At 38.7% G+C, this 24,122-nt stretch overlaps 1 protein-coding gene across 1 annotated transcript in view; it reads left to right on the forward strand.

The window, feature by feature from the left end:
• Positions 1-24,122, forward strand: part of crp (transcription factor cropped) — a 156,877-nt gene that overhangs the window by 49,266 nt on the left and 83,489 nt on the right. The gene's annotated exons all lie outside the window — the stretch shown is intronic.

Here is a 24,122-nt window from a genome sequence, read left to right on the forward strand (position 1 = left end):
GCACAGATTGAGCGCGTTTTGCAGCCATTGCTGACGCGATTGCATAAATTCAGTGCATAGGCATGAGGCGTAGTAAGTAATAGCTGTAGTACTACGGCGCGTACTATGAGCGACCACTAAATGGAAACTTGAATGAAACTGGGAGCAATCGTTTCTGCGATTCTAAGCACGGATAAGAAAATGCGCCGATTACGTGGTTGAGAAGAAAAAAGAGCAAAGCGTTATTACGTGACGTTACGTGTATAATACGGTTCTTTTTTTTTTTCTTAATCTACCAGACCGTCAACTACAGAACGATAAAATCTCTTTTCGGCCATTTACATATTTCATATTTACGCGATGTGGTTTTAGCGAAAATTGCATAATGTGATTACTTCATCAATTAAAAGATATTTCTTTTCTTCTTCTTTTATTTTCAATTTTTTTTTTATTAACGGAAATTATTTTGAAATTAAAAATGAATACTAATAGAGGAAATTGTATCTACCCTTGTGCATGCACAATGTTTCAAGCTTTCTTGGAAATAATACTTTTATCGCTACACCGTGATCAAAATGCAAAGTATACTTAGAAAGATTTAATTCCGATCGCGCAGTATGTTTCTTCTCTTCTTATTTTCTTACTTTTTTTTTAATACCAGAGTTGGAATTACTGGAACATACGGAGAATTTTTATAATTCAGTGAAAGGGAGTTGTACACATATAGTGTATTAGGTATCCTTGCATAGAACGTAACTTAGGATAGTGTCAATTCTCAGATCTTATCGAGTTAATTAAAAGTGACTGCGTACATATTAATGGCGTTTATTCCAACGTAGTTTTACCAAAAATATCTGAACAAGCATAAAAAAAGACGTGCGGTATTATTTTTGTTATCTCAATTTAATGCGATTATTTCAGCCCGACAATATATATTTCCATATTGGAGAATTAATGGAAAACGATTCACGCGGGTCATTGTTTCATTATCCACGACACAGTAACTCAATCTTTGATTAATTAGATCCGAAACGCACACGCGAGCGACGCGTCAGGCAGAGCTGACGGGGCGGGACAAGCCCGCATAATGCGATTCTAATTCATTCACACCACCAGGTGAGAGCGACCGCAGCACGGTGTCCCGCCGAAAACAATTTTCTATTATTCGGCTGTCTATCCACGGTCGACACGGTCTTCCTTTCACGGTGGGCGTGCGACGCAGTCGATTTATTACCGTAACGGGCCGCGTCGACGCGTTGAAAATTAATTGCACTATTAATTAGCTCTAATTAACATTATATTAAATTAATTAGTTTATCAAGTGGCTATTATCGTGATTATATCTCCGAGACTATCTTATCGTTATATCGTGTGATGTTAATGAAAAAAAATGGGAAACAATAAAAAGGATGTTAGAAACTAGCTGCATTTAGTTTTCCAATTAAAAGGCTGTTTGAAACGATTTTTAATTAATTGAAATGACGAAATTATGTAAAAAAAATACAGCAATAATTTCCCGTGAATTGCTCGAGCTATGTGTGGTAATCATTTTCAATGCAATCTGTGCAATCTGGAGGAAAGCTATGAAACGAGCTGTCCGAAGGCGGAAACTGAAAAAAGCGCGAACCAGCGGGCGTGTACGTCATCCTGAGATCCTTTCTACCATCTTTGGTTTCAAACTTGCTTTGAGAGAAAGCCCATGTGGAAATGCGATAACGCAAACGGAAGATCTCAGTCATCGCGAATTATCTATAAAATTCTTTTTCGAAGACATCTTATCGATATGATTTTTTTATTAGATAGAATTTTTGATAAAAAGGATCACTATATAACTTTATTATGTACTTCTTGATTTCTTTTTCAAGACAACAAAGAGAAGAGCAAGGAGAATTACAGATTGTGATATTCTGGTATCTTATATTTTTGATCATCATTACACTGAAAGAAAAGATTGGCTGCTGCAGCAAATTAGATGGTAAAATATTGTATAGCATTTTTAATTGGTTGCAGCAGCCAATTTTTGATTGCAGTAGTCAATCGAAATCCTATACTGACATTGCAGAAAGGCTAACGCAACCAAAAATTGGCTGCTGCAGCCAATTAAAAATGCTATGCCATATTTTACCATATAATTTGCTGCAGCGGACAATCTTTTTTTTCAGTTGTATAGGAAAAAAAATTATAATCTCTCGATAAAATGAACATTTCCGTTTGTCAACGACACTTTTTTGTATGAAACTTGAATGTCGACTATCGTCGTCAGCTTTCTCAGACATTTTAATCGCATGAATTGGGTCGAGCGGAAACAGAAGGTGGCAAAAGGAAAGAGAGAGTGCTAAAGTAGGCGCGCGATTATCCGCCGCGACAATATTGGAACTAAAAGTCACTCGGCGGTGAGTGGAACGTGGCTTACTCGGGACATGGTCCAGATGCCCGTGTCGCTTTAAAGCGCCTACAAAATGCGCTCTCATCCGGCGTGACCGCCTTCTCGCACGGCATTGCCAGCCCGCGACGACATTCCTGAACCTGGCGTGGGCGGGTCTTTACGCGCGCCATATTTCGCGAATATTATGCGACTACGTTTCGCCCGGATCATTAGGCTTACTTGCGAAAGAATGCGGGGAAGGGAGGGAGCTGCTCGTTACCTCTGGAATGCTGGTCATTGATTCTAGCCGCGATTGGCATCGAAGTCGAGCAATGTACGACCCTTCAAAAGCCTTTCGGTACGCGTGGACGTGGCGCCGATTGAATACCCAACGAAATGACCATTATGTAAATTGCACGAATTCGGGAACGATTCTCTTCCGGTACTTCTTTACCGATAATTTTATGGCATATCATTCATCGCCCCAAATATTCGTGTAGAAATTAGAATACAGTTTCAAACATGACGCATTCCTGAACGAAATAAAAATTAAATCCAAGGTCAAAGGTTCAAGTTTGGTAATACTCTCATTGTGTGAAGGATACTGAAGAATACCAAACAGGAAAAAGTCAAACTTGTACTTTTAAAATTGGATTCAAATCTTATATCGTTCAGAATTGTACCATTTTATCCTATAGGTATAAAATTTAATGTGTCATATATTTTTTACATCATTGACTATTTAGTGTAAATCTGTAATTTAACTAGTAATTGAAACATATAGGTTCTGATTACTCTGGGAAATTTTCCTAACTTTTAAATAGTGATTTGAAATAATTTTATGATTCACAATTTTATTTTTCACAGTTCTGTTTTATTCATGTAGGCTAATTATCGTATATTTATACTAAGTTCAAGTGTTACTTTTTTTTATATAGTTCAAAATTTTCAAACTTTTATAAAATTACATAATAACCAAAAATTTAGTGGATCTCAAAGTCCATATGTTCCTTTATAGCGATACAAAAAATATGTCTTGTTACAGATTAAATCTAAATTGGAAAGACATAAGAACATATTATATATTTAATTAATAGTGCGTTTAGACAATTTAATGGACAGCATTATCTGTGATGGTACATCTAGAGAATTGCTTTTGAGTACGCATCTACACAACATGTAGAAAATGAATCGAGATAATACGAGTTCACACATACGTCAAATGATCCTCGTCTCGTAGACTTTCGGCGAACTGATTCTTATACGTAACCCGGGCAACGTCGATAATGAAATCGGTGGTGCTCGTCACGGCGGAATTTACGGCAACCGTTACGCCGGTTGCAGCGCAATTTCCAGCGCTATTTCGACCCCTTTTTCCTCCGCAGAATGACGATCGGGAGAGCCCGATACCATCGCTTGCTTTCGTACGTGCCGTCTGCCAAGGTACTTTTCGATCGAGCGCGCCACGTCTCGACCGATCGTTAAACGATAATAAAATCGGATTATAATCCGCGCCGCGTCGAATACGGAACGTGCATTCGCGTCGCGATAAATGTCGGTGCGCTGATTGTACAGTCGTTCACCCTCATTTATCGCGGCTGGCGTTATTGGTGTCCGACCGACCGTTGCTGCCCGTCTCTCGTGCGGAGTCAAGCCCGCGCCGGTAATGATACGAGCCGCCGACGATGCTTATCGCGAAAAGAGGGTCAAGTACAAGTTTTACGACGAGCTTACGTCGCGCGACACGTACGGTTGACTGGTTTTTTTCTTGTTCAACGAAACGTGCAGTTTAGCTCTTGCGGACAATCGTTGTAAATCAGTGAGAATTAAGTGTTGTTCATCTCGGGATTAATGCCGAGTAAAGGCGATCCAAACGATACCGCTGAATAACGAGCTGAAAGTGTTATTCATAAATTATGTTGCGTCGTGAGTTAATTAGCCATTTCGTTTATCGTATTGTGGTTTTAGTTTAAATACAACCAACACTTGCGCGGAATTTAAGTGTTTGACATTAATAGTATTTCCATTTAACGTTACTAATTACCTGAAAGTAGTTATTTCTAAGATACAGACTGCAATTTCGAATTTCATAAAAGATAAAATGTATCATCTCTTGTTCTCGAATAAGAGTTTAACCAAGAACGGTGAGCCTGCAGTTGCAATTAAAAGATCAGTTATTGCAGGAAAGCGTCATGCGATTTCTCAATGCAAACTGTAGGAGTCTCATCCGAAAAATGCAATATCTCGACTGATTCGAGACGAGTGCTCGGGTGATGCAGGAAAATGGCTCGAGAATATAACGAGAAACTTCATCGTTATGTTTTTGCGGTTGACGAGTTTTCGAGCGAAGCGAAAGAAATCTTGAAGTGTTTTCGATCCTTTGTTATTTTTATCTTTCAGTCGTGACGCAAAATGCAAAAATTTTCGATCACTTTCCTTATATCTCCGAATATATGTATTCGGATGTCGCATCTTGTCTCACTAATATATAAAAGCAAATAAAAAAAAATATATATATATTCTTTATTAAAATATTACGTCATATATATATGGCTGAAAAGTTCATTAGCGAGGCTGCTGAATTCCGAGAATGGATCATAAATAAATTAGTCATAATTATCTAAATTGCTGAATTGGCTTCCATTTTCTTCCTGCGGATGACATTTAATCTAGCATTCGAATGACATTTCGTACGTTCGAAGGGATGGGAGAGGGACGAATGCAATCCTGACCCTGGGTCGATGCGTGGGACAAAACAGTGCTGTCGTCACGACGCAGCGGCAGGCCGCAGCGCGGTTTTCGATCGACGGATAGACGAGTTAAGCGAGGACGGACTGACAGTGGTCGCAGACGCATAGCTACATAGTCAGACAGTGAGTGCGGCGCTATTTTCGGTTTACTTGTCCCGTCCACCGCGCGCCAGCCTCTGGTCTCGACTTTGCTTAATCCCCAACTCTCAACTTGACACGTCCTGGTAGACGGATTTTCAAAAAGATCGCATGCCCGAATTGCGATGCGACACGAAGTGTTTTGACAGAAACATTCGTGACAAGCTCGATTTTTTGCTTTTTTTCTCGGATTACAGTATGCGCCAAAAAAAATGCGACTCTCACAACTAACACTTCAGTTATCGATTTAATTAAATAAAGTAAGTGGACGAAGCCAAATTTGATTATAACACAAATATTTTGTCTTTCTACCAAATATTTATTCGATACGATTTCCTTTAATTGCAATCATTGCGTTACTGTGTCACACTCAGCAAACATAATAGTGATTAAAAGAGAGTCGCATTTTTTTGGCACATACTGTATATTATACATACTGAAAGAAAAGATTGGCTGCTGCAGGAAATTTGATGGTAAAATATGGCCTAGCATTTTTAATTGGTTGCAGCAGATAATTTTTGGTTACAGCTGCCAATTTTTGATTGCGTTAGTCTATCCAATGTCAGTATAGGATTTCGATGAACTAACGCAACTACAAAAATACTATGCCATATTCAGCCAATCTTTCCTTTCAGTGTAGAATATTAAATTACATTATTCATTCAAGCGGCCCGATTATTGTTCATCTACAGACGCGAAAGTGACGATGAATCACTAACATCCTAATATATTGGAATAGCCCGCGGCCGTCAAAATGGCGCGTCTTACGACTGTCTTACGACCTGTTGTATAATGCGTTATCTAACAAAACCGAGGTTTTTACACTCCTTTTATTGAAGGTTTTTTACCTTCCTATTCCCTTTGCCGTACATTCTATGACACGCGTTGTGCTGACATGAAACTTTCGTTCACCGTACGATCGTTTGCCCCCTAACAGTTTGATCGTTACTGCAGTGTCATTGGCTCGTGCATCGTTTCGTTTGGGGAATATACGTCTCTTGCGTATCCGTATTTTATCATATTTCCGCCGTAAAAAATTTATCACGTGCGTAAAACATCGCGTAAAATATCACACACGCTAGACTTTACTTTTGTTTAAAGATTTATTTTAATACGTGACACGGTTAACACTTTTAATTTCCATAGTTAAATAATTCTATGTCAATTTAATATATTATTCTCTGTATTATTACATTCCAGGCGATATAAAAAAAAAAAACGATATCTTTATGTTTGTCTCAAATAAGAAATATTGCAAATATTGCAACTACTCATGAATAACACGATCGATATGTCCATAATAGAGCTCTCTGATGTTCTAGAAGCTCTGATAAAACGTTCTCAATACATTTTACCGTCGTTTAAATTCTACAACGCGGTACAGCTGAAGCAAGAACCTTGCAAGCGATACGTCGCGACAGAAGAAGCGTCTATCTTCGTGCTTCGATCACGCTCGAGTAACGCCGGCGGCGCAATAAAAAAATTGCACCCGTCATTCCGGCGAGCTCCGTGCCGTACGCATAATTCGATACGCTTCTCGTGCAAATGCGATCGCGCATCTGTCCACGATATGTGCATAAATCTTAGCGAGTCTACCGACCGAGAAAGTCAACCGGAGTCATTGCGAATGCATGGGATATGCTAAGTACTGTTATTTTCAATCGCTTTCCTCGATCGTCAATGAGCCGTTTACTCCGCAGTTTTGCTAGGTAAATGCCTATATTTTTTTTATAATCCTTATGCTTCGGATTTTGGACAAAATATCAGGAAATATTATGTTTTATTTTCTGATATTTTATTACATTTTATTATATATAGTAATAAAAAATAATATACATAATATAAAATAACATATTTAATTTTAATATGTTGCGCGTTTGATTTTTATATATTTAAATAGAAAGAAAAGAAAAATTTTATAAGATTTTGAATAATTATATTTACGAAATCACAAAGGAAGAAAAATTGTGCGGTCGAGGGGCTCTCGCGTTATTAGGAACAAGATCGAGATTAAGGCAATCGAGACAGCTGACTCTCCTCCACGACACAACGTCCTGATTCCATCCGCTTTCAAGGCCGTGCAAAAAGTCGAAGTACGCCGCAAATGCAACCGCAACGGTACCCAGCGGCATACGATGCGATAAGAAGACTCGCCACCGGTCTTACTTTGTTCCTTCATTCTCCCTCTTCGGAAAGCTCGACGAGCTCGCACGAAGATAAGAAGCGGTGGAAGATGGAATAAGGGGAAAAAACCAGTTTCACGAAACTGAACTGGCAACCTCGTTATTCGAACTCGAGCAGGGGAACGTCGCGCGTCGGGCTTCCATACTTTGGACAAACCGGTCAACCGGTTTCGTTCATGAACATTACCTCGGATGGCAGCCGTGCGCGGCATCAACGTTTTTTTTCTTATTCTTCTACGTTTCCCTCGTCAACGTTCGAAGGTTCCCTCCCGGCAAAATATTCTACAATGTTGTACAAACGATCTTTGGTGGATTCCGTAGGATTAACCGGACCCTTCGTCGATGTATTTTTGGATTAAAATAATCTTTTTAAATAGGTATGACTTTTAGTATTTACATAAAAAAGTATGATGCACAATATTTTGTATCATTTATCATTATTTTTATGTTGTGCAATGCAAAAAATATTTTCAATGTCATGCAATATTTGGAATTTGATTTTTCGTTGATTCTTAATTTTTAGAGAAGGTCTATTTTTTAAATCTTACGATTTTTTTTTAAGGAAGATTTATTATAATTCATTATTTTTTCCATTTCTTTTTTGCCTCAAAATATGACATTGTCAGCGCCAGTATACAAGGAAAAATATCATTTTATTGCTAAGAAAAGTGATTGCTCAGTTTTTTTAAATAACGGTTATCTTTAACATTTTTTAATAATAGCCTTAAAATATATATTTATTGCACATTTTAGAAAAACTTATTACGTATTGCATACGTGATTAATCATTGAATACATTGAAATGTTTAATTGTTAAGAACTGTTTCTATTGCTAGGACTGCTACCATTCTTGCTCCAATTAAAAATCATAATGTCAATAATTAGGTTTAAGGCTTCAATATACAAATAGTGAGCGATGTTTGTCCTAAATAAAGCAGCAGAAATTAAATATCGAAATGAAAAGATACAGTATATATACAAGAGTAGGTATATTAATATTTGTTTGTAGCTCGATCTCGTAACATTTGTATCGATCATTTAAATATGTTTAATTATAACGAAAAATGAAATGTACACATTTTTTTGTTGGTAATGAAAGTCAATTTAAGTCCATTTTAAAGTATTCCACATTAATCATATTTGGCCGAATTGTCTGAAACTTTAATACGTGTAGGGGTTATGAGAGATATTATTTAAAAGTCTCCATAAACACAACCATAAAAAATAGACAGATTTGATTGAAGCTATTTTCTATATCTTTCCATATGTTTACTATGAGCTCCTTTCATAAAATGAAATATTGATCGTTCTAAATAATTCATTTATGAATTTTTTACTAATATCTACTAATTATATGAAAAATATAACATGAGAAACATGTACTCTCTGTTCTTTATCTCTCTCTTTCGTTGCAATTCGCGCCCGACTCGTACGCGATATCCACTCTCGCGGAATCTGACATCGGTCGGTTGTTCGCTCACGCGTTCGAGGTATAATAATAGCAGCGCGGCGCCGGCCACCCTGTCGCCGCGATTCGGGAAGTACGTACGTTTGAATTTACTACGGGCGTCGATAGCGATCGCGGCCATTAGCACACAATCTCTTTCACCGGCACGAAGTCCGCGTGCGTGTGCGTTATGCACCGTCGAGAGGCAGCGTACGCTCCGCTCGTAAAAGGCTGGCCGGGGGCTAAAGCAAGGCGCGGCGCGGCGCGGCGTGAGGCTCGCACGTCCGTTCTCGCCACTTTTATGAATGAATGCAGTTCGAGTGGGCGTGCATAGCTGTGACTGCGCCTCCGCGTGCGCGCCGCGCCGCGTCGGTGTGTGCGTCGCTTCCGTCTCGCGTACGCATGTACGCACAAGCGAGTACTGAGCGGCCAATCGACCGACCGATCGGCCTGATACGCGCGATGACACGCATTCTAAGTTGTCACCGCGTCCTTGCGTGAATAATCAGTGTAGATGATTAGTGGTCGGTTGAAAGATGTCAAGCTTATTGCCTCATCTGGAAGATGATTTCATCGCGCGTCGATTTTGCTCGTACATTTTTCAACGGTATATTTGATTTATGTTATCTTTAATGTTTTATGATGTTGATGACGAAAGTTTGATTACAATTTAACGCAAAAATAATTGCCTCGAGTGATTTTTACACATCAACCGTAAGAAAATGTAGTTCAGTCGTAATAGATTTCTTTATTGATCACACACACACAGAAAAATTTATCCTCAGTTTTTATTTCTCCTTTTTTTTAGAAAATATCAAGTAAATCCATATACATAATAATCTTAAATAATAAATTGCAGAACAATTAATAATATATGTAATTAATAATAGTGACTTTTAATTAAGGTTTAGAAACAACTAAGATCGTTTGTATAAAAAAAATTAAATAACTCCAGGTTACGAAGAAAAGTTTGAGGTTACTATTAATCGGAACTATTGATCGCAAACGTTAATATATCTCGTTATCTAAAAATCTATAAAAATATAATCTTCTCTAAGAACGTGAAGCTCTTTAAAATAATCCTCTCGAAGAACGCAAAGCCTTTTAAAATTAAATCAAGATAATAAGGGCATTATCTACCCTCGCCTCTAAAGTTTAATTTGCGAGAAGATCCCATGTTCAATCGCTTATATGATAAAGCAATAATAGTTCGTTTCGTCTACTAATTGAAGGTTTTAGCACCCGGGAGACCGCCAGGTAATGCTTGGTCGAGAGAACGTTGCGTCGGGTTTTGCACCCTCGTCCAATTTTCCTCGAGTAAGAGCTTGGAAGGGGCACGCAGGAGACAGTTGCCCGCCCTCGCGCGCGCCAACACCGACGACGGCTCGCTCATCGTAGGTTTTAAACGAGCGTCGTAAATCACGGCGAGACAGTCTTAAAAGTCTTTTAACTTGCGGACTTGTCCGGCGTGCGTCCGCGCGCAAGCCGGTCGTGTGGGCCTGTAGATCGAGATCGGCTTGACTTTTCGTGCCTGACTGGTTTCACCCACCCGACGCGCGTAAACATATCGCGGAAACCGTTCATGGAAACGATCGAGCTTATCTCGCCATAAATATACGCGAATATGTGACTGTCCCGCGCGAGAATTCACGTCGCCGTCTAAGTTTTGCGTGGAATAACATTATATTTAAAAGTATCATAGGCGAAAAATGAGTTTGCAATTGTAATTGGATTAAGTAGAGAAACAATTCGTGCACGGAATGAACAGTTTGCTGAAATATTTAAAAATTTAGCTAGATACTAAATTAAAAATTATTTTGTTGGATTATCAAAATAATTATGTACGACGCTCAAGCTGATTGCTAGAATGTCAAAACTTCTTGCATTATTTTTGTAATATTACCCATCTCTCACTTGAGTTTCTTATATAATTATTTTGATAGTCCAACAAAATTATTTTTAAATCTGTGTCTACCTAAATTTTTAGATATTTTAGCAAAATCGGTCCTTCTATGTGACTGAAGAATTTATTGACGTCGATAAAAATTACTGTGATGTTTTTTTAATATTTTAATAATAACATGAAGTTTTAGCTGTATATTTGATATTTTAGTTGATTTTTTGCAAATCTTTCGTGATTTTTGCAGCGTTAAATTCCTAAAAGTATTTGAAACTTTGTCCTGGAAATCGGTATAGGCAGGTTAATTCGCGTCTTCCTTAGCCTTTCGAAACGGAAATTTAATTCTCACGTAATTCGATGTAATTGTAGGTAAGATAAGGAAACATCAAGTTTCCATATAATCGAACATCTCATTACATAGACGATTAATTATATTTTTACAATACTTAAACAATTTTTAACATGCACATTTTATACATTTTTGTATTTTTTTTAAATAAAAATCACTTCGAGCATTTCAAGAAGATAAATAACTAGATGCTAGTTAAAAATTAAAATAGCATTTTTTTAATCGGAAAAGTATCATTCCCTTTAACTTGCAAAAGTATATTAGACCATTAAGGGAATAAAGAATTATAGTTATCCATTTGTTCATTTCTTATTGACATGACGTATGGCAGAAGCAAACGCGTGAAATGCTTTATTAATTTCGCAGCCCATTACGAGATACGGGTATTAAAAATGTTCAAGTTATTAATCGCGTACATTTAATAATTCTAACTTTGAATGTAGTACTTTATTATCTTATTCTCCTTTGCAGTGTTAATCGCACACAAAGAAAATTCATGACTTTGTACGAGATCATCAGATTACTACGCCGCAAATTTCTTTTACAAGTTTTACAAATGATGAAAATTTTACACGTTATAGGAAAAATATACATTTTATGTGTAACATAGAAATTCAATGTTCGCTCGAACGATACAAGCGTACAAATTGCCCGACGCTTTAACGCGGAAAAGCGAACAAATACGATGAAAGCGTACAAACGAGTTATCGTTTTCCTGATTAATCGACCAAAACGAATAAGCCAATAACAGTTTAATCGAGTAATCGTTTATTCGCTCGTTTAATTACTCGGTCGAGTAGAGTGCGCACGTGGACCTGATCGGCGTTTAATACTCGCGCGCGCCCAAATTTTAATGCCCGCCGTGTACCATTAACGTAAAGTACAAGTCCATTACGAGATCATCGTAAATGTTCGATCGTTTGGCGCGCCGACCGTTAAAGAGGACGACTTTTTTAATTGGCGAGCTTTTTTATTTATTTATTTTTTTTTTTTTGTTAAACCCAGCATAGAAAGCGACCGATCGCAATGCGAGAGATATCGACCTCAATTAATTAGCCGCCTAATTGATGCGACGTTCACGCGCGCATGTACGATCGAATCGTCAAGCGATATGTATTATTTATCGGTGACGCGTTAATTGCTCCGTCGCGAACGAGGAACAAACGGGAACGTATCTCTCGCACCGTTCGCATCGCACGCGCACGTCTATTTTCTAATTTCCCCCGATTCAATTACTACTCCCGAGAGGCATTACGATCTAATCGCGTTATCTCATTTTCGCACGTCTCTCCCTCGCTCTCTACGGCGGACGCAGCTCGTTCGCTCGTTCCTTTTTCCCCAGCCGGTTGTTTTGTCTTATGTAACGCGGAATGTTGCACGCGCGTGGGCCGACTCGGGGTGAAAAGGACGAAAAGAGACGAGGAGAAACAGATTCGCGCAATGACGGGGCGGAATGTTTCTCGGGCTGCGGCGGCTTAGTCGAGCGTAATAAAAATAAAATAGAGAAAGAAAGAGCGGGGGAGGGGGAGAGAGAGAGAGAGAGAGAGCCAGAGGCGACGGTGGTCGAAGAGGAACAAGACGAGATATCCATGCCTTCTCATTCACGCCGCTACAACGTTTCTCCCTGCTCAGCGAGACGGCTAATAATACCTTCTTCTTGTGCAACATTTTCTTTCCTGACTGCTTCCTGTGCGAGATAGAGTCGCGGTAGATAGGTGACCGCGTCGCTTCTTTCTCTCGAGATCGACTTCGTCCAGGAATTCAGGAATTCCGTTACGGGTCGCGGACGCGCGCGCAAGATCTCGCCTCTGGAGCAGAATCTCGTTCATGATCTCCGGAACAGTTTCCGCTCCGTTAGCCGCGCGTCTTCGCGTCTGCGCCCGTAGACAAGATCCTGGAGCGATGTGTTTAACGTTATTCATTTTATTCATCGGCGACACAGCCGGCGGAAGAGATAGGAGAAGAAGAAACGGTGCTCATCGAATCGTTAATGAATATTATTAGATAAATAAGACATTTTTCTTTCAATTCAGCTTGTGATTCTATTTATATTTTTCAACGATAATATTAACTCTCTGTCTAAAATCATATTTTTACTTTTTCCTTTTATAACTCTTCTTTTTTATCAAGTCTAAGTATTTTCACTCTCTATTTTAGACTTTTAAAAAATGTGGAAAAATTCAGGATACTTTTCGTCTGTTACATTATTAAATGGCTTTTCACACACACAATTTAAAATTTTTATTTAATCCACCCCCCTTTATTTCGGAGAAATTTAAGAATGAAATTTTGCAGTGCCATTAAAGACCCAGATTGCAGATAAAGGATTAATGTAATAATATTAATTTAATTTAACTTAATTTATCGTGTACTTGCACGCTAAATGCATTACATTATTCAATTTTATTACTACAATAAAATTGAATAATGTAATGAAGCGTTAATATATATAACGACGAAATGATTTAGCAAAATAAGGATATTTCATGAATATTTTAATTTTACAAATTGGAATAGAGCCAGATTTTGAACGCGAAATAAATTTTAGTCGAAATGCATTTTTAACATGTACATTAAGTATTAGTACAAAAATGAATATTACGAAATATGGGTATAGTATGGTAAAGTGACACACTTTACTGTTTTATTAAATGATAGTTACGTGAAATAGCGACAAAGCGATGAAAATGTTATTAAGAAGCAGCTGGGGGAATTTTATCGATGCGCGATGAATTATTTATCGAAAGTGATACGTACGCTGAAAGTAGAGCTTTTCTTTGACACTAACTCAATCTCTCATTTTAAAATACGATGCTACAATCTGCTAGGAAAGAATCTTTTCTGTCTTGGGGAATAAATTATTCGTTTATTCGCGAACGAGATTTTCCTGTTGTTGCTAATACGACATCCAAATACTCTCTCTTTCTCCCTATTCGTATAAGAGATCGGTCGACTCGGAACTAACATCAGCTTCTTAGAATCGCCGACAGTGAAAGAGAAAGATAGTCTCGGGTTTGCTTGCAGTTAATCGTAATGCGCCAAGAGGAAAGTAACTCGCGAGCGCACACATTCGCGCGATAAGATCACTCCTTCGCTCGCCGTTTGCGCGATTACTCGGGCCGCGCTCGTGGATTATCTGACAAGAACCTCGCGCGCAGAGTTATGCGTATCGCCCACGCCCAGTCCATGAATTGTATCTCTATCCCGCTCCCGGAAGTCTGGCTGATATCGATGCGGCGCGGCAGCGGTCAGCGCGTGTTCTGTTCCTGTGACGTTTACGTCCTCACGATGAAGCGAGGCGTAAGATCGAATCAGCTAATGAGTCGAAGCAAACGCTATCTTTACGACGAATGTATGTGATAATACGTAGGGGAACGAGCACCTCGTGTCATCTCCGGTGGGAAAGATCGCCACGAAATTGTTTCGTTGATTTATGATACGCTATCGTAACCGAGTATCTTCACCGAGTGACGGACGATATATCGTATTTTATCCATTTCCCTCTTTATCAAGAAATTCGACTTTTGAATAGATTTTCTGAATTTACACGCAGAGATAGTATTATTGTATTATATTAACATTATATTATAATAATTTATATTATAATGTTATAATATAACATTATATCATTATAATGTATTTATAATATTATAATAATGTTATAATATATTTAAACTATGAAATACCGATGCCCCATAATTTCATAGAATTATAAGGAACAGGATTTAATTGAGTATGTTAAATTTATAATTTCGTATTATACTCAATTTGGATTATTTTAATCATTCCACTGCTCCTACTCAATATGCCGTTAATTTAGCCAAAACAATGGACTTAAACAATTTAACTCAAGAAAATGTGTTAAATTTGATTCAAATTTAGTTTATTTACTAATTTATTTACTCTAAGTATATATATTAATATAGACGTTATTTACTTTGAAATTAACTCCAGAAATGAATTGATATATTTTGACACACATGGAGGTTAAAAATAACAAAATGTTATTTAACAAGAGATTGGGTTATCATTGCTCCTTTGACATATCTAATAAAGTGTATTCGCAATAATTAATATCAATTAATTTTCTTTATATATGCACAACCTCGTTTCTTAATTAAAATTTATGTTAAGCTCGAAGTGTTAAAAAAAACACGAATAATTTTGACGTAGAATAAATTTTATTACACGCGACTAAGACAGCGCGTAAGATACTGGAAGAAAATAGCTCTTCCTGAAAAAAAATGTCCGGAGCGTCGCGGTAGCAGGAAATTATGCATATGAATCAGGGAGTAATCCGATTATGACGCTGGTTAAAGTGTCATTAGTATGCTGTAGCATGCGTGGAAAAGCGATGACGAGCCACGGTGAAACTTAACAAGAATATCGATTTCGCATTTTGCCGATCGGCTCTTTAAATAGTTGCGAACGCCTAGCAGCGGCATCCGTGAGGCGTCCGTGATACCCGCGCTTCTCCGAGCGTTGGTTAAAATGCTTGCCGCGTTGCGCCGTGAAATCAAATGAGTGTTTATCACGCAGCGGCGTGCGCGATCTTACTTTTTGAAGGCACGTTGGAAAGCGCGTAGCATCCGCAAAATGATACCGGACCGGAGAATATTACGGTGGATTAGCTCCTGATTTATTAATCCACTTTTCTCAGCGGCGCCGTTGCCGCCGGTTGAGTGAATCCACGCGAGGAAAAGATCTTTCTTCCTTTCGTAGCCGGGCAGCATTATCTTCCGCGGAGAAAAAAGAGAGAAAACGAGAGAGAATGAAAGATTCGGGATAACGCGGCGAAAGAAAGAGATAGAGAAAAAGAGCGAGATGATACCGTGGAAATAGTGTCATCGTTCCTTTTTTATCCGCACGCTTAATGCGTTTGCCATTTCCAACGGTGAATTTTTCTGGACGATAAAAGCCGCGGAATCCGCTTCCGTCCGCGAAGATCGATGGACGGACAATGTCGCGAATAGTGCGTCCGGAACATCGGTCTCTTCGTCGTGAAGAGAAAATGTTTTCGATTAGCGCAATGACGGCAACGAATTCGTGACAATTGAAATTCTGGAATTTATCTCGTAGCGGCGACGCATAGATACTCTCGAGCGAACATTTCTGATTTATAGATCCATCATCCTCTTGTACATACGAGAAATCATTTTACATTGGCCCTGTTCTTTTTGGCTGAACTTTTGCACCAGTTCATCTTTCTTCCTCTTCTTTCCTTCTGGAGAGAAAAGGAAGAAAGATGAACTGATGCAAAAGTTCAGCCAAAAAGAACATACCTATTATATACATCTTTTTTAAAATTTTTGTTACACAACTCATTACTTAAACTACTATTATTTCAACAAATAGAAACGTTGCGTACGGAATATATACAATATATGGATTATCACTCATGTAATATCAAAAGATATTCCATTTCGAATCGAAGCGAGTTCGTCGTATTACATTTTGACGTAAATTTGATCGATCTTTCGCTGCATGTAGAAGCTTGACGATGGACGGGAGTAAAGTTCAAAGCTGTTCAGACGTCGAGAATGCTTCCTTACTTCGTTTCGCCGAAGAGCGAAGATCGTGGCGAGCTACTATCAGCCACCAACGGAATACGCGGCGTCGGTTTCGGGAAGAGCAGCTTTTAGTGAGGAAGGTTAGAGTAACCAGCTTCGGAGCTGTCGTTTGGAAGCACACTTTGAATATTGGACTGGACCGACAGCGACGAGATGCTGCGACGTTAGGCTAGATTGCAAGCGCGGCAAGACGGAGACTCTCTTTGACTTGATAACATTTCAAGGCGGCGCTCGATTTTAAACTTTCACGGGAACTAATTGCGAATTGGCACGATTCTCGGTCGATATCGAGAGAAGCCTGCCGACTTCTTCTCTCGTTTAATTCGCTGCAAACAGATTCTGCCGTCTGAATCTTTAGATAACGCTTTAAAATAATATACTATTAAATCTTGTATTTAAAAGGTAAAGGCTAGCATATAATCGTCATTTTAGCAACACGAACTAATTTAATTTAATATCATAATATCTTTCGATAATTCATTTGAACGAATTTGATTAAGTAACACTTTGAGAAAACAATTTTAAAATAACATATTAAATATCAAGAGTATTACAAGAGAAAGCTAGTATCTATATGATCATCGTTTTATTAATTCAATTATACTAATTTTCTATTTTAATTTAACATTGTAATATCTTCGATAATTTTATATGGACGAATTTGATCAAATAACAATTTGAAAGAACAATTTTAAAATAATATATTATTAAATCTTGTATTACAAGAAAAAGCTGATATATAATCATTATTTTATCAATCATATTAATTCACTGTTTTAATTTAATACCATTATATCTTTCGATAAAATTGTTTGAACAAATTTGATCTCGATAAAACAATATTTTATTATAAGAACATCGCGAGATATGCAAAAATTTGTCGTTAACATTTTTACAATATTGAATTCACTGTCAGTTGTAATTTAGAAGAGTGAATGTTCCATAATTCACGTTATTTTCGCTGATCCCCACATGTCATGCAATGGTATCCATCTACCATTTTCGCCTGACTGCTCATGTCGTCCACGTGTCTACGGTAGATGACGATGGATCCCGGTCGGACGATAAAGCTGATCCTCGAAGGCAAACACGCGTGGGATAGCTGTTGTGACGTCGAGAAGCATAGTATTAGATGTTACGGTCCGCTGTGGTATACCGAAGGTCGCTCGTATCCTGTGATCAACGCACGACGAGAGAAACTACTGATATATGCACAAGAGGCCGCGAAAATTACATTTTCTTTCTTTTGGAAGCGATGCGCTGAACAAAAATGGGACAGTCTGCTTCACAAACTTTCTACCGATAATCTGCAGCTTTCTCAAGTTTATACTTAAATCAAGCGTATATAAGTCCCGTTTTACGTTTGAGATGTTAACGCGCTTCTATGACGCGTATTTAACAGTTACTTCGACGGATAGTAATAGCGTCTTTAACATTAATTTATAATAATAATGTTTGCGACTTTCATTGGAGGCATTCGTTAGTTCATTAGAAAGCTGGCGAAGTCATTAGCGATCGATTGCGCCCGCGTATGATTATCCAGCGATTCGACGATTATTATCCCCTTAAAGATACTTGTGATTTTTTTTTGTCGGCACTTCGGGCTCTTTCCTTCCTTCAGAGAGTGCATCGCGCGCGTTTCGCGCAGCGTGCGGTCAGGGTCGTAAGCTCTCGCGCGAAGCAAAGTCATTGCCGATGAGGATGTCGATAGAGCGAGGCTGGAAAGCGAGGACGGTATGACTGTTAGTTGCCGCGGCCGGCTACGGTAAATATTTGTGGTGTTCGTGCGTGAAGAGCTATAGGTAATTTATGCACTTACCAGCCGCAACACCTTCTCGCATCGTATCGTTGCATCTAGAGCCCCCTCGACGAGCGTTCGAAGCCCTCGGAGGCATGCGACGTCGGCGGCCAGTGTATATTCGCTCTTATATTCTTTCTTTCTTTCTTTCTTTCTCTTAATCTCTATCCAGCTCTTCGTTTTACGCTGCTTCTTTTGATCACGTAGTGGTCGGCGTGTGCGCGTGTAGCGTCGGCATCCCCGACATAATGGGTGTAATCTGGAGAAATATGTTTTTATAGCCATCGGGATAGCGAACGTTACGAGGCATCAGATCATGATTCATTCTAATATGCTATGTACTCATATAAGAATGATATGTAAAAGACGAGACGTTTGGTCTTGCTTCGATAAATCGATCGCTCGATTATATAAATTAACGCTCATGATATACTTTAATTTCATTTTTATTCTCATCAGTACGTGATTCTTTTTTGACAAGTCATTTGTTAACTTTTAAGTAGTATACACAGAAAAATGTATATCGCATTGAGATATTAATTACTTGTTTCGAGTATAATTTTAAAAGTTCATATTTCGCAAGTCCATAAGTTCTTCACAAACATCAAATTGATTAAAAATATTCTGAATCTTAATAAGATTAATACTTCAATCGAGATTATTAAATTAAGACAAATTCGATTTGCTTATTAGGAATGTAAAGCTGCTTTTTCATTAAAATTTTATAAATATTCTTCAAAAGAAAATAAATTCTTGTTTGAGTATTATGATAAGTTTTTCTAAAATTTCTGATAAGTACATTTTAAGTCTGTTATCAAGACAATATTCTTCGTTAAAGATAACCGTTACTTAAAGGAACAAAGTAAACTGAGTAATCACTTAGCAGTAGTAGAATTATATTTTTCTGTGTATAGGTAGAGTGGCTATAATATCTCAAGTATACCTTTCTTTAAAACCTTGACTGAAAAAGGAAAATAAATGGTATTGTTCAAAAGTCTTAAAGTTTGTTATTTTTACATTTTTTTCCATAAGAGTTACAACTATTTTATAAACTATTATAAATTTAATTATAATATAATATGCTAGTAAAAAGTATAACTGTAGAATCAAAATTTTTTTGTTTGTTCTGAGCACCCCATCTACCAACTTATGTATCTTTAAACTTAAAAATGAAGTCAATTTACATTTTTAATGAACATTTATTTATTTGAACACATAGTTAGGGGATAAACTGAAAAGTCAAGAAGTGTCCGAGATGGTCTGTTATCTTGGGTACTCTTTTAAGATTGCAAATTTTACTGCGCTTTATAGACTTTAAGAAAGTGACAAACGGGAGTAGCGACTAAAGTTCTCTTTGTTCGATCTCGCCGCCGTTCATCTGGTCGTTGGAACTCGTCCGGTATGAGGTTAAGGACCTCTGTTTAAGCGCGTCTCTGTGTGCAATATCTGTGGTAGGTCGAGACCCAATTACAACGTACCTCTCTTCGGCGAAAACTTGGACGAACCGCAAAATTAGACGTTTGAAGGGGGTCGATGAAATTACAGGCTTAACACGTCGCGGGTCGTGCTCGTCGTGAGAACGGTTGTAATCGTTCGTGACATTTCGATTTAAAATATAATGGAACATTAAATGGAATATTTATTTCGAAGTCGATCGATCAAGCTATTATCGTAAATCGTAAAATGTGTATATAACGTGTACGTGACGATAAGCTCGTGCTTCATTTCAAGCTTGTTTCAAGTCGCAAGGTCCGCTTATTTATGTCCAATTACTTTTTCACACCTTCCAAAGAAGGGAGATCGTCGGAAAATCAAACGGAAATAAACAGATATCGTGGCACTTCGCAATTTTCCGATGGTGAATAGTAAAAGCTGACGCGCGTGACACGCGAGATATATCTCAACGTTACGATTCGGTAAATCTAATTCCGTATCGAGCACAGAGAGATACGGCGATTTACCACTGCTCGATGTTCCGTGTGACAGAAACATTCATGGATATCGTACGAGCAGCAGCGTACTATCTGCCACGGATATTATTATTTAACATTTCTAATTTTGCACTATGACCTCGCTCTTTTTCCCTTTTTATCACTTATCTTCTCTCTTACAATTATTACTCCGATTTGTGACACTCGACGAGATCGTTGGATCGCGTTCGATCCGAGCGTGCGCCATCATTCAGTTTTCAAAGCTGAGAATCATCTTGGCCGGGCATTCGGTCAGCTCCTAGAATGGATCTCGGCCACTCGGCCGGGTCAGATCTTTTGAACCGGCCTCGTGCCGGCACAACGCATACACCTGCGGCCCGTGCTCCAAAAAGAAAAAAAAAATTTTTCCAGCCGGCTAACCGACCAGGCAGAGTCAGCGGGCACAAGCCAGCCAGCCAGCCTGTAATCTCCGTCCGACTCGATGGGTGTAATTGGATCTTTCAGGTTTGTTCGATCGGTCTCGCGATGGCGGCGAGGGACCGTTAAAGAAATTCCGATCGCCAAATCCTACCGGCTATCGGAAACAGTTCGCTGGCCGACCACGGTCTCGCTTCGGTTGCTCTTTAAATGGAAATTCTTTCCTCTGTAGCATTAATTGGTCGACGTCAAAGCAAATCTAAGCGTGTAAGGACTTGAGAGACGAAGGAAATTGTAATTTGATGAGTTTGCGAAAGAGAGATGGAAATTTACATTTTTCACGTCATTCCGTGTACATATATTTTTTATTATTGCTCTATAAATTTAATATTGGAAAGAAATGTGATGTATGAAAACTCATTTCATCATCCTAAAATAAATATAAAAGGTAGAAAATTTTAGTGATGTCAATTTGTGTGTGGAGAATATCATTTTTAATATATATAACGTATTTATGGATGACTCGAAAATATTAAATTATGAAAAATTATTAAGCTAAAATTGTTGATTCAGCAAAATTACACAAAAATGAGAACACACGTAATGTTAAAAAATTATTGAGTAGTAATCTGATATTACAATTTGGTTTATCATTATATATACTCTGAATATATGTATACAAGATACGTAGATTTCTCCATTAATATTTCAAAGAATATTATTATCGGCTCAATTTCCGTGATCGAGCTCGAGTTCGCGAATCGTCGAGATCCGCAAACTCTCTATCGGAGTCTGTCGAGAGTTTCGCAGTTTCCTGCTACGTGATGGTGGCGCAGTGGTACAATCCGCACGCGATCGAAGGAAGGATGCCGGGGTGGGTGCCGGCCGGCGTGGCGGCCCCGCAAGCACGTTGGACGTTGTAGGAAGCGCGCAGTGAGCATGCCAGCCAGCCACCAGCCAGCGAGCCTGCTTGCTTGCCTGCCTCCTGCCTGCCTGCTTGCCTGCCTGCCTGCCTGCCTGGTCGATCAATATTGCCATGGCTACGACGTGCAACGTGGAGGAGAAAGAAGAGTAGGCGGAGTAGGTGGCGGCTGGCTGACTGGCTGGTGGTTGGATGGATGGTTTGGATGGCCGGGACTGGGAGACTGATAAAGGGGTGGCTGCTCATATCCCGGTTACACACCGCCAAGGGTTGGAAGGAACGAGTCCGATTCGTAGAGGGTTGGCTGCGGGGACAGGGGATCTGAGCGTGCAGAGGCTACAACGTAGTAGAAATACGTAATACTACGTCACGAGACCTACACCTTGCCCCACCGCGTATCAACCAACTTAGCCAGCCAGTCAACTAACCAACCAACCGACCGACCGAGCGACCCCGAACATTTCTACTTGCGCGCGCGATACATGTGTGTGACGAGAGTTACGAACTGCTCGTCGTCGTTTCTCGCGCTCTTTTAAACCACCTCGGTAATGGAGAGAAAAGCGCGCAGAATCGGCGCACCGCGGATTTTTCCGCCGCGAAATTTCGCAACCGGTTGACGTTTGTACACTCGTTCCACTATGTCGGGCTTAAACATTTGCCGCCTCGCCTCGGGCTGCGACGTACTCCGCTCTGTTAAATGTATTTATGAGTTAAAAAGCCGGATCTCGTCTTGAGACTAATTCGTATTAACAATTGACACACACATACTATTTATTTTATATCATCTAAAAGTACCGAGAATTTTTTTAATGTTTTATTATTGTTTCCTATTATTAATAACAATAAAAAAAATTAACTCCTTGTATAATATATATAGTTTTAAAGGATCGGAAAAAAACCCAATTTTTCCGCGGATTTTTTCGGTTTTTTTTCCCAAGGGTAGAAAAATTCATTTTGGAAAAATTCACGCGCGCTCGTAAAACCTACCACGGTTTGCTTCTCAGTTCTTTCCGTAAAGAAAATAATTGTGTATAGGGTACACAGCGGGATAAGTTAACAGAAATTTTGAAATTGTATAAAAGATTGAGATCGCATAATGTATTCAATAAAACATACAAAACATACACTATTGCACCATTAATGTAAGAATTACAAATATAGAGTCCAAACATCATGTTTATATGATAATAGTAGGTCTAGAAAATAATTTGGATTTAAATTGAATTCGTAACAAAATATTTGGAAAAAAAAAACTACAAAGATACACTTCAAGAGTTCATTAGACCGGAGTGTGGCAAACGAGTTAAAAATCTGTCTACTTAAGCTTTGCCATGTACTAAAGGAAGGTTAGATTAGGTTTTACTATAAAAATAGAAAGACTATTAAAAAATTTTAATAAAAATAATGCTATTATACATAATTTCATAGATCGCATTAATTTCATAAAGGAATTTAGAAGTTATTTATTATGTCTTATATAACAAAAACAGCAATTTTTCCAAAAAAATTTTTCCAATTGTTCGGAAAAAAACTTAAATGTTTCCGGTTTTTTCCAGCAATTTGACAAAAGCGACTTTTTTAAAACTATAGTATATGCCTTAATTTTTAAATATTATCTAATGAATATGAGTTCCATTACTAAACATGCGATTCTAAGAATAACTACTTACACTAGATATAATAATTGTATCCATAATAAGTTTCCTTGAAACATTCTTATCTTCTTACGAGTCACGCTTAAGCGTTTTCGCGAGCAAATTGAAAATTGCGACTTATTCCAGTAAAAATGTTTCCAAGGAACAGCACGAAACCTTTTTGATTTCAATAAATCCTTGCGCCGCGTGTTCGAGGACGCTAAATCTCGCGATCTTTTTCTTACCGGCTCCATAATACGACGTGCTTTTTATTCTGCTTTTCTTATATTTCACCGACTGCCATTCGCGAGGTCTACAACATCGCGATGGAAGCGCGGGCAGCTGCCATCGGCGCGAAAGAAGAGTAAGCATTATACTCCGGTTGTATCGATTCTCGATATCTCGCTCTGGTCTTGACGTCGGCAGGTAATCGGTAACGCGAATCGTGTCGCCACCGCTGCACGCGCGCGTTTCTCACTGTTCGATGTACGGCCGTATTTGCGACCTATTTCGCGAGATCTCGAGTATAAATGACGATCACCTGTCGTTGACATATCTGACCAATTGACTACGCAGGAGCGCCCTGCCTGCCTGCCTGGTCGTCACACTCGATCGTTCGCGATTAATTTCGTGAGGCCTCGAATATAAGCGTCAGGATCTGCCGTTGACATATACTTTGCCCATCTCGGATACGATGGCGGGGGGCCCCCCCCCCCCCGAAATTATGCTGACATTAATT

This window comes from Mycetomoellerius zeteki, unplaced genomic scaffold (genome assembly GCF_001594055.1).
Source record: "Mycetomoellerius zeteki isolate Tzet28-1 unplaced genomic scaffold, Tzet1.0 scaffold360, whole genome shotgun sequence".
Lineage (NCBI taxonomy): Eukaryota > Metazoa > Arthropoda > Insecta > Hymenoptera > Formicidae > Mycetomoellerius > Mycetomoellerius zeteki.